Here is an 18,078-nt window from a genome sequence, read left to right as displayed (position 1 = left end):
TTTTCTGAGAGTGCCTTTCATCCTTCCTGCATGAGGATTACCTGGGATGTTTGTCACAAAAACACCAGAGCCTGGGCCCCACTCTGAACCTGCTCTATCAAACTCCCAGCAGGTAAGGCCTAGGAACTGGAACCTTTAACAAATAGTTCAGGGGATTCTTACACCAAAGTTTGAGAAACACTGGGTAAGATGAAAATAGAAAGAGCATTAATCATGAACATGCTTCAAACAAAATAAAATTAAAAAGAAAAAAATACAAAAGAGTCATCAAAACCATAAAATGTAGGCAAGGGATGTTAGGAAATAAATAACCCTTTTTGTTTGTTTGTATGTTTCTCTTCTTAATTTTAATATAGTAATGAAGTGTTTGAACTTACAGGACCATCAGGCTAAAACACACAATTATAGGAAGAGGTTAGCATACTTAAAAAACAGGGCAACCACAAGCCAAAACCAAATATTGCATTTGCAAAAAATGAAAAAAAAAAACCACTCAAGCAGATAATAACAGGAGACCATCCAACCAAAAAAAAAAAAAAAAAAAAGAAAGAAAGGAAGAAAGGAAGAATGGAGAACCATAGAATCAACTGGAACACGAGGTTTAAAATGGCAATATATAATCATCTATCAATTATCACCTTAAATGTCAATGGACTGAATGCCCCAATCAAAAGACACAGACTGGCTGAGTGGATAAAAAGGCAAAAACCTTCAATCTGCTGCCTACAAGAAACTCACCTTAGGACAAAGGATACATATAGATTGAAAGTGAAAGGGTGGGGAAAAATATTTCACGCCAATAGACATGACAGAAAAGCAGGAGTCACAACACTCATATCAGACAAAATAGACTTTAAAACAAAAGACATAAAGAAAGACAAAGAAGGACACTACTTAATGATTAAGGGATCCATCCAAGGAGAGGATGTTACTATCGTCAACATATATGCCCCAAATATAGGAGCACCCAGAGACATACAACAAATATTAATAGACATAAAGGGAGATATTGATGAGAATACAATCATAGTAGGAGACCTTAATACCCACCTCACATCAATGGACAGATCCTCTAGACAGAAAACCAATAAAGCAACAGAGATCCTAAAGGAAACAATAGAAAAGTTAGACTTAATTGATATCTTCAGGACACTACATCCAAAAAAATCAGAATACACATTCTTCTCAAATGCTCATGGAACATTCTCAAGAATCGACCACATATTGGGACACAAAGCTAACCTCAATAAATTTAGGAGCATAGAAATTATCTCAAGTATCTTCTCTGACCACAATGCCATGAAATTAGAAATCAACCATGGGAAAAGGAAAGAGAAAAAACCTACTACAAGGAGACTAAACAACATGCTACTAAAAAACCAATGGGTCAATGAGGAAATCAAGAAGGAAATTAAAACCTACCTTGAAACAAATGATAATGAAGACACAACCTCTCAAAATCTATGGGATACTGCGAAAGCAGTGCTCAGAGGGACATTTATAGCAATACAGGCCTTTCTCAAAAAGGAAGAAAGATCCCAAATGGACAACTTAACCCTCCACCTAAATGAATTAGAAAAAGAAGAACAAAAAAGTCCTAAAGTCAGCAGAAGGAAGGAAATTGACAAACCCCTGGCCAGACTCACTAAAAAGAGGAGAGAAAGAACCCAAATAACCAAAATTATAAATGAAAAAGGAGAAATCACAACGGATACAGCAGAAATACAAAAAACCATAAGAGAATACTATGAACAACTGTATGGCAACAAGTTTGACAATCTGGAAGAAATGGACAATTTTCTAGAATCTTACAGCCTGCCAAAACTGAATCAAGTAGAAACAGACCAACTGAACAGACCGATCACTAGAAATGAAATTGAAGAGGTCATAAAATCACTCCCTACAAATAAAAGTCCAGGACCAGATGGCTTCACAGGTGAATTCTATCAAACATATAAAGAGGAATTGGTGCCCATCCTCCATAAACTCTTTCAAAAGGTTGAAGAAGAAGGAATACTCCCAAAGACATTCTATGATGCCACCATCACCCTCATTCCAAAACCAGACAGAGATACCACCAAAAAGGAAAACTATCGGCCAATATCATTGATGAATATACATGCAAAAATTCTCAACAAAATCTTAGCCAACCGAATCCAACAACATATCAAAAAAATTATACACCATGACCAGGTTGGGTTCATCCCAGGTTCACAAGGATGGTTCAACATACGCAAATCAATCAGCATCATACACCACATTAACAAAAAAAAAAAAAGTCAAAAATCATATGATCATCTCAATAGACGCAGAAAAAGCATTTGACAAAGTCCAACATCCATTCATGATCAAGACCCTCACCAAAGTGGGTATAGAGGGAGCATTCCTGAACATAATCAAAGCCATTTATGATAAACCCACAGCAAATATAATACTCAATGGGGAAAAACTGAAAGCCTTCTCACTCAAATCTGGAACAAGACAGGGATGCCCACTCTCAACACTGCTCTTCAACATAGTTTTGGAAGTCCTGGCCACAGCAATTAGACAAACAAAAGAAATAAAAGGCATCCATATAGGAAGAGAAGAGATAAAACTGTCACTGTATGCAGATGATATGATACTATACATAGAAAACCCTAAGGACTCGACCCCAAAACTACTTGAACTGATTAATAAATTCAGCAAAGTAGCAGGATATAAGATTAACATTCAGAAGTCAGTTGCATTTCTGTATACCAGCAATGAACTATTAGAAAAGGAATACAAAAATACGATACCTTTTAAAATTGCACCTCACAAAATCAAATACCTCGGAATACACCTGACCAAGGAGTTAAAGGACCTATATGCCGAGAACTATAAAACTTTAATCAAAGAAATCAAAGAAGATGTAAAGAAATGGAAAGATATTCCATGTTCCTGGATTGGAAAAATCAATATTGTAAAAATGGCCATACTACCCAAAGCAATCTACAGATTCAATGCAATCCCTATCAAATGACCCAGGACATTGTTCACAGAACTAGAACAAACAATCCAAACATTTATATGGAACCACAAAAGACCCAGAATCGCCAAAGCAATCCTGAGAAACAAAAACCAAGCAGGAGGCATAACTCTCCCAGACTTCAAGAAATACTACAAAGCCACAGTCATCAAAACAGTGTGGTACTGGTATCAAAACAGACAGACAGACCAATGGAACAGAATAGAGAACCCGGAAATAAACCCTGACACCTATGGTCAATTAATCTTTGACAAGGGAGGCAAGAACATAAAATGGGAAAAGGAAAGTCTATTCAGCAAGCATTGCTGGGAAACCTGGACAGCTGCATGCAAAGCAATGAAACTAGAACACACCCTCACACCATGCACAAAAATAAACTCCAAATGACTGAAAGACTTAAATATATGACAGGACACCATCAAACTCCTAGAAGAAAACATAGGCAAAACACTCTCTGACATCAACATCATGAATATTTTCTCAGGTCAGTCTCCCAAAGCAATAGAAATTAGAGCAAGAATAAACCCATGGGACCTCATCAAACTGAAAAGCTTTTGCACAGCAAAGGAAACCCAAAAGAAAACAAAAAGACAACTTACAGAATGGGAGAAAACAGTTTCAAATGATGCCACCGACAAGGGCTTAATCTCTAGAATATATAAACAACTTATACAACCCAACAGCAAAAAAACCAATCAATCAATGGAAAAATGGGCAAAAGATCTGAATATACTGTTCTCCAAAGAAGATATACAGATGGCCAGCAAACACATGAAAAAATGCTCAACATCGCTGATTATAAGAGAAATGCAAATCAAAACTACCATGAGATACCACCTCACACCAGTCAGAATGGCCATCATTCATAAGTCCACAAATAACAAGTGCTGGAGGGGCTGTGGAGAAAAGGGAACCCTCCTGCACTGTTGGTGGGAATGTCAACTGGTACAGCCACTATGGAGAACAGTCTGGAGATACCTTAGAAATCTTGGGCATCTATCCGGACAAAACTCTACTTAAAAGAGACACGTGCACCGCATGTTCATTGCAGCACTATTCACAATAGCCAGGACATGGAAACAATCCAAATGTCCATCGACAGATGATTGGATTCGGAAGAGGTGGTATATATACACAATGGAATACTACTCAGCCATAAAAAAGAATGACATAATGCCATTTGCAGCAACATGGATGGAACTAGAGAATCTCATCCTGGGTGAAATGAGCCAGAAAGACAAAGGCAAATACCATATGATATCACTTATAACTGGAATCTAATATCCAGCACAAATGAACATCTCCTCAGAAAAGAAAACATGGACTTGTAGAAGAGACTTGTGGCTGCCTGATGGGAGGGGGAGGGAGTGGGAGAGATCGGCAGCTTGGGCTTATCAGACACAACCTAGAATAGATTTACAAGGAGATCCTGCAGAATAGCACTGAGAACTTTGTCTAGATACTCATGTTGCAACAGAAGAAAGGGTGGGGGAAAAAATGTAATTGTAATGTATACATGTAAGGATAACCTGACCCCCTTGCTGTACAGTGGGAAAATTAAAAAAAATTAAAAAAAAAAGAAAGAGCAAATGGAGTTTAAGTCTGAGGGCCTTAGAATGAACATGATTCAAATTCAAATCTAGGAGCCACCATACACTAGCTGTGCGAACTTGGACAAGTGTCTTAACCTCTCTGAACTTTAGTTTACTCATATGTGGTGCGGAGTAGTTCTGACTTTGAAGATGTGGCCTGCCTTCCCCTTCAGACTTCCTTTAGCTCTCTTTTTCATGTCTCGGCCTCCACCTATAGCTTCCCTGAGGTCGTCTGGCTGGTCACAGTGAGCCAGCAGGTTTACCACTCCAAGCAGCTCCCTCTATTCCAGCTCCATGAAAACATATGTCTTTTGTTTGAGTCACACAGTGTGTATTGTATATAGCTCCAGTGACAGAAAAGCCAGGGGTACCAGTGCCTACTCTGGGTACACAGGACAGGGAACACATTTGCAGAGAGAAAGGTATGAGCTCTGTTTCCCATACAGTGAGTCTGAGGTAGCTGGCAACCAGGTGAAGGCACTGAGCGGCAGCTGGACATTCACACTCAGGACTTGAGGCAGAGGTCCAAGCGCAGACAGAGATGTTTTTGCTTTTTCTCTAAGTCAGTGGTTCCCAAACATGGCTGCACTTTGGAATCATCTGGGATATTTAAAAAACACCAATGCCTGGGGCCCCCCTTGCCAAGATTCTGACATTACTGGTCAGGGTTGTGGCTGGGCATGGGGGGATTTTCATCTCCCCAGTAGATTCCAGTGTTCAGCAAAGTTTGGGAACCACTGCTCTTAGTGGAGAGGATGTGCCCCTCATTTAGGCACAACTGTGCAGATGTAGGAAGCTTTGTAGGAAGCTTTATTAAACAGTGACATCCTTGGAATGATACCCAAAAGGTAGAGACCCAAATGTCAATCACCACTTGTACTAGTTTCTGAGGCTGCTACCACAAATTTCCACAAACTTGGTGGTTCAAAACACAGAAATTCATTCTGCATGCTCCTGAGACCATAAAGCTGAAATGAGGCTCACTGAGTGGAAATCAAGGTGGTGGTGGGGTCACCCTCTGTTGAGAGGGCCTGGAGGAGAACCCACTCCAGCCCCTTCCAGCTCCTGGCAGCTGGGCTTCCTTGTGATCTTTTGCCTTCCCTTTTTCTGTGGGCAAATCTTCCTTTGCACCTCCCTCTTATAAAGACACATAGGACTGCATTTAGGGCCCACTGGATTATTCAAGATAATCTCCTGATCCAAGGAGCCTTAATTTAATCACACCTTCACCTCTGGAACTACTTTCTAAAACCACCTAAGGTTTTATTCACAGGTTCCAGGGACAAGGACCTGATATCTTCCAGGGACTATTATTCAATCACTGTCAGTCTTCAAAGATTCACATTCATCCCATGTGCTAGGTTAAATTCGCCCCCATCTTAATATTCCCTAAAGTCTCAACCCGTTAGGGCAATGATGCATATCCCAAATCACACCCGGGTGTGAATCTCAACTCTGTCATTTACTCACTGCTGAACTTGAGCATTAGATTGAATGGATATCACATCTAACTCAGCCTCAGATTCCTCCCGTGTTCAGTGAAGCTAATATAGACAGCATCAATTTCATTGGGCTTTATAAAGTTGAAATGAGATAATACATGCAAAACATTTGTTTAGAATTGGGCCAATAGTAATAAGCAGACCAAAAAATACAGGCAACTGTCGGTCTGTTTAGACTGCTATAACAAAATACCAAAGCCTCGGCGGCTTGTAAAGAACAGGAATTTATTATGCACTATTGCTTGGAGGGTGGAAATCCGAGATCAGGGTGCCAGCATGGTAAGGTTCTAGTGAGAACCCTCTTCCGGGCTGCAGGCTTCTGACTCCTCTGTATCCACACAGGGCAGAAAGATGTGAAAGAGCTCTGGAGTTCCTTTTATAGGGGCACTAATCCCATTTACAAGGGCTCCACCCTCCCGACCCAATCATCTCCCAAAAGCCCCATCTCCTAATACTATTACAGTGGGGGGTCAGGATTTCAACATATGTATTTTGAGGGGCCACAAACATTCAGTCCACTGCAGCCACAAAGATCAATAATGGCAAACTTTACAAATCCCAAGTACCGAGGCCCCTGTCAGGTCATTTCATGGGTTGCTAGGCTTGTAACGAACAATACTGCTATCAGCTAAGGAGTACACAGCTCTTACTTTACGTCAGGTCAGGCACTATTCTCAGCGCTCTTCAGATCCTGACTTTGGTCTTCAAAAATAACCCCCTGAGGTAGGTACCATTATTATTTCAATTTTACAGATAGAAAAACTGAGGCACAGAGTACAGTACAAGGTCACATAGCTAATAAGTGGGAGAGCCAGCACTGAATCCAGGCAGACTAATTCCACCGTCCTTGCTTGCAGTGCAGGCACCACACCATCTCAGTTTCCACTAAAAAAGGGACAATGTGTGACACAGCAACAGACTGCTATCGCAACCTGTTGGTCCTAAAGGTATTGGCTGTGATTCTGGCTAGCTGGTTTCTAAATACCATTCAGGCTGTAGCATAAAATGCTACCTTCCACTTAAAAAGTGGAAGGTAAGGAGAAATTTCTGAATTCCCATTTTATCCATGGATAGGAGGAATTCAGACTTCAGTGGTTCCAGCTGCCAACCGCCTCAGCCTTTGGGCAGAGGTCTGCTCGGTTGACACCGGCACTAACCGCCAGGCTACCAGATTAGAGAGAGCTCACGAACAGCAATCAGGAAGGAGCCTGAGTTCCCACCCAGCCCATCTCTTTGAACAGGCTGCAGCTGCCTCTGAGGGTGTTCTTTGGCCAGGACGTGGTTGCAGAGTTCACACTTAAAAAGTCCACTTAAGAGGATTTAAAAGAAACAACAACAGAAGCAGGTGGAGTAGAAGTGACCTAGTCACCTTTTGCCCCGAGCACTGCTTCAACAGCTGGGAAGAACAGGGCCAGCCAGCAGCGCTGGACCATAAACCTCTGTGACTGCCAGCCAGCGGCAGCTTTGAACAGAGTGGCTACCCAGGGGCTGGCTCGTAGCGAAGTGACTTGGAATCAGGGAGAGAACTGTGGCTGGGACTCAGAGCAAACACAGACAGACGGACGAAAGTCTTAATTTGAGGAACTGGAATTCGTTAGCAGACGTGATTTCACCATTTCGTTGCCAAACAAGGAGGTCTCTTCAGGGTCCAGTTTAAGCTATTTGCTTTGGGGGGGGTGTCTCAGGTTTGATGAGGTGAGGCAAGTTTCGCAGAGTATTAAAGACTAACTGTCTATGATGTTGGTTTTTTCAGTCCAGAAACAAAGCAGTTCAAGAATCTGCCCATCTCAGTTGCTTTGTTAAGCTTATATCCTGGGCTACATTCCATGGGAAAATGAGATCATCCAAACGACAGGGAAGGGGCGGCACAGGGAAGTTGTAGGGACAGATAAACAGGGATCCTCCCAGATTCAAAAATCAGAAACATTTACTTGGGAAAGAAAATATGAGTCATCTGTTTGAATATAAACAGCTAAATTCAAAGGACAAATACTTAAGTAACTTTCCCCCTCCCCCACCGCCCAGCCCCACAAACACCAAAACGCATTGCACATCATCCTAACTTTTCAGAAAAGATATTTGGATAATATTCTAGATGCTGTTTAAAAGAAGTTGACTACTTTATAGTAAGAAGTAGGCTAACTAATCCTTCCTATTTGCCTAAGACTGAGGAAAACTTTCAGTGATAAATCAGGAAAGACCCTGGGGCCAACTAGGCAGTAGGTCACCCTAGTTACAAAGTTTTATTTTTATTTATTTATTTAGCTTTTTTTTTAGGGCCACACCCATGGCATATGGAAGTTCCCAGGCTAGGGGCCGAATCAGAGCTATAGATGCCGGCCTACGCCACAGCCACAGTAACTCAATATCTGAGCCGCGTCTGCAACCTATACCACAGTTCCTGGCAACGCCAGATCCCTAACCCACTGGGCAAGGCCAGGGATCAAACCCGCAACCTCATGGTTCCTAGTCTGATTCATTTCTGCTGCGTCACGACGGGAACTCCTTTTTAAGTTTATTTTTATTTTAATTTTTTAAAATATAATTTTATTTTTTTTGGTTACAAAGTTTAAATGTGTTATTAAATGATGATGATACTTAAGATGTGAGAACATGTTGGTGTAATATCACACACTGACTTTTCTGTTTACTACCACAGTTATTCAGCACCTGAACATTATAAATAGTCAAGTTATATCAGCCATTTCTGATACCTCTCCTAAAATTGCCCTAATAAAACTACCAGCTGTAGCTTTAGACAATTTTTCACCAACCCGCATTTATTTTTCTAAGGCAGGGTCTTGTCAGTTCATGAAATGGTAACCACAATATTATGTTACTAAAATAGCAAGAAATTTAGGCTGTTTAGCCCATTTTAAGCTAAGAAGGTCTTTTCAAAGATTATAGTCATGCTGTTTTTTAAAAAAACTTAATCTTTTAAAAAACACTATCCATTTTCTTCAAAGTTACCAAATTTAATCTGTTCGTTAAAAGGACTGTTTTGACACCTTGGCCTGACATGCCATCTTACACCCTCACCCATGTGCATCCACACACACATGCAGACTTTTGAAATCTTTTTTGAAGAAAACACATTTAAACAGATTTAATATGTGATGTTATGAGAAAGAGCACAGACTCTGGAATCAGACTAATTCGGCAGAGAGAATGTCTACTTCTGCCTGAAATTTCCCCTTTAGGAAGAGAGTCGTCATTCTCACCACAACCTAAATTGTTGGTGATATACTCCAAAATGCTTGCTTCTGTGAGATTCCAGGGAAAATGCTAGAGTTCTCAGTATCAAAGTCCTTTATCTTTGTTTCTTTAAAAAATAATAATAACGGCATCTCTGAGCAGCATCTATCATTCAAGTTGACTGTTATGACAGGAATTTAAGATTTGAAAAAGTTCATAGATAAATAGCCAACCCCTTTGTTACTGTAGATTAGAACAGGAACAGGTGATTGAAGAGTGATAACTGGTAGCAGTTCATAACTTTATGAATTTAAAGATCTGAGGTTTAAAAAAAGACATTCTTCTCTTCCTGTGGGAAAAGCATGTCTCCTGCAAAGTTAGTCATCTTTGATGAGGATGACATTAGAAATAATGTCACTGAACAAAACGAGCAGAAAAGCAGATTAATAAAAAAAAAGCAGATTAATGCAGAGCGCCCCGCTCATCTCAACTGTGCAAAATGCTTGCGAGTCTTCAGGCACTGGGACCAACTATTTTCTGGGTCATCGAGAGAGAAGTGAATTACACTTTCCATTTCAACTCTTCATATTGAATTTGAATTCTAACATGCATCTTTATCTTAGTATTCTAATTCGCCCCAAATGTTAGTGGGTTGGTCTTGAATTCCATCTCTTACACTGTCATAAGTCAACATATTATTATAAACAATCTTCGGTGAGTACGGTAGTTGTAGGACGTAGAAACTCAGCTGAAGGAACGTGTGGTACTGACTGCAGGTCAGTCCATGGGAGTTTAAGTTGTTCTTAACATTAAACAAACAAACCAAAAACACTTAGGTTATGATTTAGGACTGTGAAGGAAAGAAAGAAACATTTACTGAGTGACTGTGTGGTCCAAGCACATTGGTAGGTATCCTGTTGTGAGGGATAACAAGTCTCATTTCTATCTACTTTTCAGGGAGGACTATGAGTCAAAAATAAATATTTGCTCTCTATCAGGTCTTATCCCAAAGTATGCTCTTTTCTTTTTTCTTTTCTCTTCTTCCTTTCTTTCTTTCTTTCTTCCTTCCTTCCCTTTTTTTTTTTTTTTTTTTTTTTTTTTGGTCTTTTTAGGGCCTTACCAACGGCACATGGAGGTTTCCAGGCTAAGGGTCAAATTGGAGCTCCAGCTGCCAGCCTACACCACAGCCACAGCAACTCAGGATCCAAGCTGCATCTTCAACCTATACCATAGCTGACCACAATACCACAGCTGACCACAATGCCAGATCCTTGACCCAGCGAGTGAGGCCAGGAATCGAACCTGCATCCTCATAGTTACTAGTCAGGTTCGCTGCTGCTGAGCCACAACAGGAAGGCCCCCAAAGTCTGCTCTAATGTTCCATAGGGCAGACCTGTGTCACCTAGTTCTGTTCAAAGCAGATTCCAAAAGTCTATGGGAGAGGGGTGGCAGGGAGGGCTGGAGAAAATCCCTGACTTCTCTAAGAAAAATCTTTTAGATCAAGAGCTAGAGAAGCTTAGAACGTTGTAGAATCCAGGCTCAGTTTTAAGACCTCTTATAGTGTATTTAAAACGTAACTACCACAAAGATGTCTGAAACTTAAAAGTTTGCCAAACCAAATTTCCTGTCTTCCCCAGCTGAGTCTACTTGTATTCTTTCAGCCAGAGCCTGGTTACAGCGGGGGGTGGGAATAAATGGACTAACTTAAAGTGCAGTCTCTCGGCTTGGTGCCAGCCATTTCCTATCACACTAACCCTCAAAGGTAGATATTAACATTTTTGTTTCACGGATGGGGGGAACTAAGGCTACTGTCACCTGATGTCACATCCTAGCTGTCTGAAAGCTCATCTTCTGATTACAATGAATTCCCCCCACCCCACCACTCACGATAAAAGCTAGAAACTTGGAAGTGAGCACAGACTCTCTCTGCCTTCATTCTCACATCTACTTGTTCACCTGATCTCCTTAATTCTAACTGGAAATCTCCTGCTCCAACCCACTGCTATCGTCCTGCTTTAGGTCTTCATGATTCTTTACCGGCCCTTTAGCAAGATTTTCCTAAATGACCCTCTTGGATGCCTGTCTCTCCTCAATCCACATACATGTATACTCATAACACACTACACTGGTACCTGAATGAACTTTTTTTTTGGTCTTTTCTAGGGCTGCACCCACGGCATATGGAGGTTCCCAGGCTAGAGGTCCAATTGGAGCTGTAGCCACCGGCCTACGCCACATCCACGGCAATGTGGAATCCAAGCCACGTCTGCGACCTACACCACAGCTAACGGCAACGCCAGATCCTTAACCCCCTGAGCAAGGCCAGGGATCGAAACTGCAACCTCATGGTTCCTAATCAGATTCGTTAAACACTGTGTCACGACGGGAACTCCCTGAATGAACTTTTTAAACTCTGATCTGATCCTATCCCTTGCTTAAAATTTTCAGTGGCTCACCATTCTCTGCTACCTAAGGTCCAAATTCCTTATAGAAAAGAAAAAAAAAAAAAAAAAAGAGGCTCTTCACTATCTTCTCTACAATCTTTTCCTTTATTTCTCATCATTTCCTCATATAACCCCATAAACCCTGTTACAGTTCTCAATTCAATGAAAAATTTTTTTCTGGAGCTACTATTATGTACCAGGCACTATCTTTGTCATGGAGATATAGCAATGAACAATGCAGAGACAGCTCTTGTCTGGCAGAGCTAGGAGTCTGCAGCAGACCTTAAACAAGTAACCCCCTGTAAAGTGATTAGTACAAAACAGTAAGAACAGGAGCACATGGCAGCAAATTGCATCAAGGAAAGTATGACATTTAACCTGAGACATGGAGAGTGGCATGAGTTAGTCTCGCAAAGATGAGATGGAAACCCCAGGCAGATAAACTGTACTACTTCTCTGCATGCATAATGTCTCAGACATATGTCTGTGCAAGTTCCTACATTGCACTGGACTGGTGATTTCTGCCGTCTGCACTGCGCTGAAGGCTTCCTGAGCAATGGATCAGCTCACCAGTCACGGTATGTAATGTGGTCAGTTACTATGCCTGGCATGCGTGAGTTCAAATGTCTGCTGGTGATGACGTTAGGTACCTTGCATGTAATATTACTGTGGTATGTTGATAACTTACTGAGAAGTTTTACAACAATCCTCCACAATAGGTAATATACATATTTTCACAGGACCAGAGGAGCAAAATAAGTCTCCCAAATTAAATAGTCAATGAAGTAAAGTCAGATTTAAACCCAGGTCTATTTAATTTCACACACCTTCCCATCTACTATGGCACAGAGCAGCTAATGCTTACAAGGCACACTGTGATGATAATCCAGCTTTGCTGGATACTGAATACCAGGAAAGAAAGATGTACTCCTTACCAGCATGCTAATAATTTGATCCTCCGTGCCACTTGGGAATGACTATCAACCTATTCCCAAGCATATTTTCATCTCTGGGTACATAGTGAAAGTCCACTTTCTGGTATAAGACTGAGGACTAGATCACCATAAGTAAACCGAGCCTTTGCCGACTAGCAAGCGGCCTTTACCTACCAAATCCGTGCTTTAGTTGTCAAGAGGTCTTCTGTCATACTTCACCTGGTGTTAAATGCGATAGAGAAGAGTTGAAGGTAGGTCTTAAGAAAAGGCCATTGCTCTGGGTCCCCAAATGAAATGGGAAGCAGGAGTCAGGAGGGCAGGGAGGGTGTGAGCCAGACTGCAAGGGGCTACGGAGTGAGAAGATGGTGGGAGGGCAGATTGAAGCAGCAGACATTGTGTGTGGCAGCAAAGGCAAGATCAGCAGCAACTAACAGAGAAGGTATGTGCTAGAGCTGGGGACATCTAAATGCCCTGTTTACCCGAGGAAAAGACATAGCAGAGAAGGAGAGACTCTAGACACAGTTAAGGTAAGAGAGAGTCTCAGAAGATGTAAAGAGCTCAGCATTCAGCAGAGTAAGTGAGTTGTGGACTCAAGGGCATGGGGTGGGAAGTGGGCGACTTAGCTTCCATAGGGTGAAAAACAACTGTCCCTGATAGAAGAGACAAAAGGGGGAAAGGGGAGAATGACCACAGAATGGCTTTGGGATCAGAGGGAACTGAAATCTCTGGTATTAAAGAAAGGATCCAGTTTTCCTCAAATGCTTTACTGAAGATTCTCAAGAGACTTTAGTAACTGCAAAATTTCAAAACCCCTGAAGTGGGTTTGGGGGAATGTTTGTGTGTAACTTTGGACAAAGAGGTAAAGTAGTAAATTCCAAGAAGCTGCCTGTGGCCATGAGACTAGAAGGCCAGAACATATACTAGGATGTGGAAAAAAGAACAAGATGGGATATCTTAAAGACTGTGGGCATCTGAAAGGAAAAAAGGAGGAGTATTGGGTCATATCATGTTACCTATAGCTTCCTATTTTCCTCAGTCTAAAAGCCTTATCATGGTCTATAAGGACCATCATTTGGCATTTCTACCTTTGCCTTCCAACTGGAATTTCTCTGCTTAGATTCTCCATAGCCACATGCTCCTCCCTCATTCTAAGTCTTTGCTTATATGTCCCCTTCCTAGTGATGTCTGCCCAGTTATACCATCTAAAATGCCAACTTCTCTCAGCCCCATTTTCTACTCCCTGGCACCCCCATCCCCTTTACCTGATTTACATTTCTTCATAGCACTCATCATCATCTGATGTATTTATTAATCTGGGTATTGTCTATCTCTTCCCATTAGACTCGTAAGTTACATGAGCTGGAATTTTTGTTTTTTTTTTTTTTTCATTCCTATAGCCTCAGTCCTTTGAATAATGCCTAGAGAGTAAACAGTAGGCATTCAATAGGTGTTTGAGGGGAAAAGGAATGAATGAACAGAAGAACGAATCAAGGGCTTATAAATGCACTCCAGTAACTGTAGAGTGGTAAACTTAAGAACAATTGTTGGGGAGTTCCCATTGTGGCTCAGTAGTTAACAAATCTGACCAGGAACCTTGAGGTTGCAGGTTCGGTCCCTGGCCTTGCTCAGTGGGTTACGGATCCGGTGTGGCCGTGAGCTGTGGTGTGGGTCACAGACGCTGCTTGGATCGCTGTGGTGTAGGCTGGTGGCTACAGCTCTGATTCGACCCCTAGCCTGGGATCCTCCATATGCCACGGGAGCAGCCCACAAAAAGCAAAAAGACCAAATAAATAAATAAATAAATAAATAAAAGAACAATTGTTGGAGGTGGACTCAATAATTCTTGAATAATAAATTCAGAAATGCATTGGGAAGCTCCTGTCGTGGCTCAGCACTAATGGTAATGAATCCAACTAGTATCCATGAGGATGGGGGTTAGATCCCTGGCCTCACTCAGTGGGTTAAGGATCTGGCGCTGCCCTGAGCTGTGGTGTAGGTCACAGATGCAGCTTGGAACCTGTGTTGCTGTGGCTGTGGTAAAGGCCGGCACTGTGAGCCGACTCAACACCTAGCCCTAGAACTTCCATATGCTGAGAGTGAGGCCCTAACAAGACAAAACAAAACAAAACAAAAACAGAAAAGTATCAGATACTAAGAGAAGTATAAGATCCATGCAAAATTCCTGTTTAATATACATATACAATAAACACACATCCATAGATGTGCACACATATACAGAAACGAATCTTTTTGTCTTCTGCTGAAACTGCTAAAAAAAGTTTCTATAGAACAAGGCATATTCACCGGAAACCAATGATACAATTTCAATATTACTAGTTGAAAACATCATTGAGATTACCTTTATTGAAGGTGCTGTCTCTGTTATTTTAGCTTAGTAAATACATCACTATTTGGTAGGTTTTAATAGATTTGCTTTCTTTCTTAGCTCCTCAGTCATATTTTTCCCTTTGAGTCCCAAGTTACTTAATTTCAAAGTTGCTTGCAACAGCAATTATCAGGATCCCTAAGCTGTAGAGAGACTTCTGTATTCTGTTTCTAAGCCTTATAATAAATGTCTAAATTTATTTTCATTTATTCTTAAAATAAATGATATCTCAATGAGCATCTCCAATGCTGGAGCTCATGATTCCTCCACTTGTACAACTTTTTTTTTTTCTTTTTTCTGCTTTTTTAGGGCTGCACCCACAGCATATGGAAGTTTCCAGGCTAGGGATGGAATTGGAGCTGTAGCTGCCAGCCTGCACCACAGCCACAGCAACACGGGATCTGAGTTGCATCTACGACCTATACCACAGCTCAGGGCAACGCCAGAGCCTTAACCCACTGAGTGAGGCCAGGGATTGAACCGGAGTCCTCATGGATACTAGTTGGGTTCGTTATTGCTGAGCCATGAAGAGAACTCCCCCTCCGTACAAATTCTAGTAGGAGTTCATACTAGGCAATATTTCATCTCTCCTCAACCCCATAAGATAGCAGATGACATCACTATTATTTCCTTTTACCAGATAAGCATTAAATTAGGTTAAATAATATGCATAAAAACAAACATAAGGGAATTGCAAACTCAAAGAAAGCAACAAGAAAAGGAGTTCCCGTAGTGGTGCAACAGAAACAGACCCGACTAAGAACCAATGAGGTTGATGGTTTGATCCCTGGCCTGACTCAGTGGGTTAAGGATCCGGCCTTGCCATGAGCTGTGGTGTAGGTCACAGATGTGGGTTGGTTCTGGCCTTGCTGTGGCTGTGACGTAGGCCGGCAGCTGTAGCTCTGATTAGACTCCTAGCCTGGGTACCTCCATATGCTGCAGGTGTGGCCCTAAAAAGCAAAAAAATAGAAATATACAATAGAGAATGTCAACAAACAAGAGTTGGTGATTTGAAAAGGCTAATAATAATGACAAGTCACAAATGAGACTGATCAAGAAAAAGTACAAATAAGCAATATGAAACTATTGCCTTTGGAATGGATAAGCAATGTGATCCTGCTGTATCACACTGGGAACTACGTCTAGTCACTTATGATGGAGCATGAGAATGTGAGAAAAAAGAATGCATATATGTATGTGTAACTGGGTCACCTCAATATTCAGTAGAAAATTGACAGAACACTGTAAAGCAACTATAATGAGAAAGTAAAAATCATTAAAAAAATAAGCAATATGAGGGATAAAAAAGGGGATATAGCTAGATATTCCTCAGATAATTAATAGAGAATGAGGCTATTGTGAGCTATTTTCTGCCTGTATATTTGATGATTTTTAGTACATAGACATGTCACCAGCTTATACAAAACAAATACAAACTTTGATTCTAATATTTCATAAGAACCAGAGATGAGGTAAATCATGGGCAGTCTCACTCCTAAAAATACTGATGCAAAAATTCTTAAGAAATCATTTGTAAGAAAAAAAATCCAATAATGTTTCAAGAGGATAATGATGCATTACGATCAAGCTGGGTTCATACCAGTCTGTAAACTTAACATTTGATAATAAAGTCATCTTAGCCAACCAGAATTAGGAGGGAAATTCTTTAATCTGATAAGGTATGTTTATAAAAATCTTAGAGCAAATGTCATATTTAATGTTAAAATTAAAGGCCTTCCCTTTGAGACTGAGAAAGAGTTGAGGATGCTTGTATGAGCATTTCCATTAAACCTGTACTGGATGCCCTAGATAATACAGCAAGGAAAAAAAAGTTAAAAGGATTGGAAAGGAAGAAATAAAGCTCAGTTTGTCAGTAATAAAATTGTGAAAGCAGAAAAAAAAGTTTAATCTACAGAAAAAAATACTTATGATAATTTATTAGAATTAACATAAATGTGGGACGTTTCTAGAGGTAAAAAAATCAGTACACAAAAATCAGTTGAAGAATTCCCACCATGGTGCAGTGGGTTAATGATCTGACTCGTCTCTGTGTCCGGTTCAATCCCTAGTCCAATGCAGTGGGTTAAGGACCCAGCATTGCCACAACTAAGATGTAGGCCACAGATGTGGCTTGGAGTCCATCCTGGGTTGGGAAACTTTCATATGCTGCGGGTGTGACTGAAAAGGGACGGGAAATTAGTTAAGAGACATTAATAAAGATTTAAATATTTAAAGGGATATGCCATATTCATGGGTTGAAGCGCTCAATGATGTTGTCAATTCTAAGTTTTACTTAGAGATTTAATGATATCCCAGTTTAAATCTCAACAAATTATTTTGGAATAAGTCAAGAAGATGGTAAAACTCATATAAACATGCAAAGAGCTTCAAAAATATAAGAGTTTTGAAAAAGAGTCTTGGGATGTCTTGCTGTATCAGGCACTAAGACAGTATAAAGCCATAATAATCAAGATGTGGAACTGGTGCAGAGATAAACAAACACTGGAACGAATTAGAAAGCAGCAAAACAGACACAAGATAACAGCATTAAAAAAAAAAATGAAAAACTTTTTAAGACAATTTTTGCCATAGAATAGGTGGAGATAATCGCCAAAATACAAAATCAATGAATACCAAGTATCCAGAACATAAAGAAATTCTATACACAATAGGAAAAAGACACCCTCAGAGAAAATTTGGCAAAAACTTGGGCAGGAACCTCATATAAGAGAAAATGATCAATAAACATGTGAATATACAGGCCATCTCAGTTACTAAGGAAGTGTAGATTTTATATGACAGTGAGAAACTATTATACTCCCTTCAGTTTGGTAGAAGGCAAAAATTCTGATCATCTCCAGGATGTGGAGTACAAGAACTCTGATATGTTGCTGATGAGATTGTACATCTGGAAGTCGTCTGGCATTATCTCATAAAGGAGATATGGATAGTCTTTGACTCAGCAGCTCTACTCCCAAGTACAGACCTTGCAGAAATGGATTATGTACAGCAAG

Source organism: Sus scrofa, chromosome 1, assembly GCF_000003025.6.
Source record: "Sus scrofa isolate TJ Tabasco breed Duroc chromosome 1, Sscrofa11.1, whole genome shotgun sequence".
Classification (NCBI taxonomy): Eukaryota; Metazoa; Chordata; class Mammalia; order Artiodactyla; family Suidae; genus Sus; species Sus scrofa.
Note: the sequence above shows the minus strand (reverse complement) of the source record.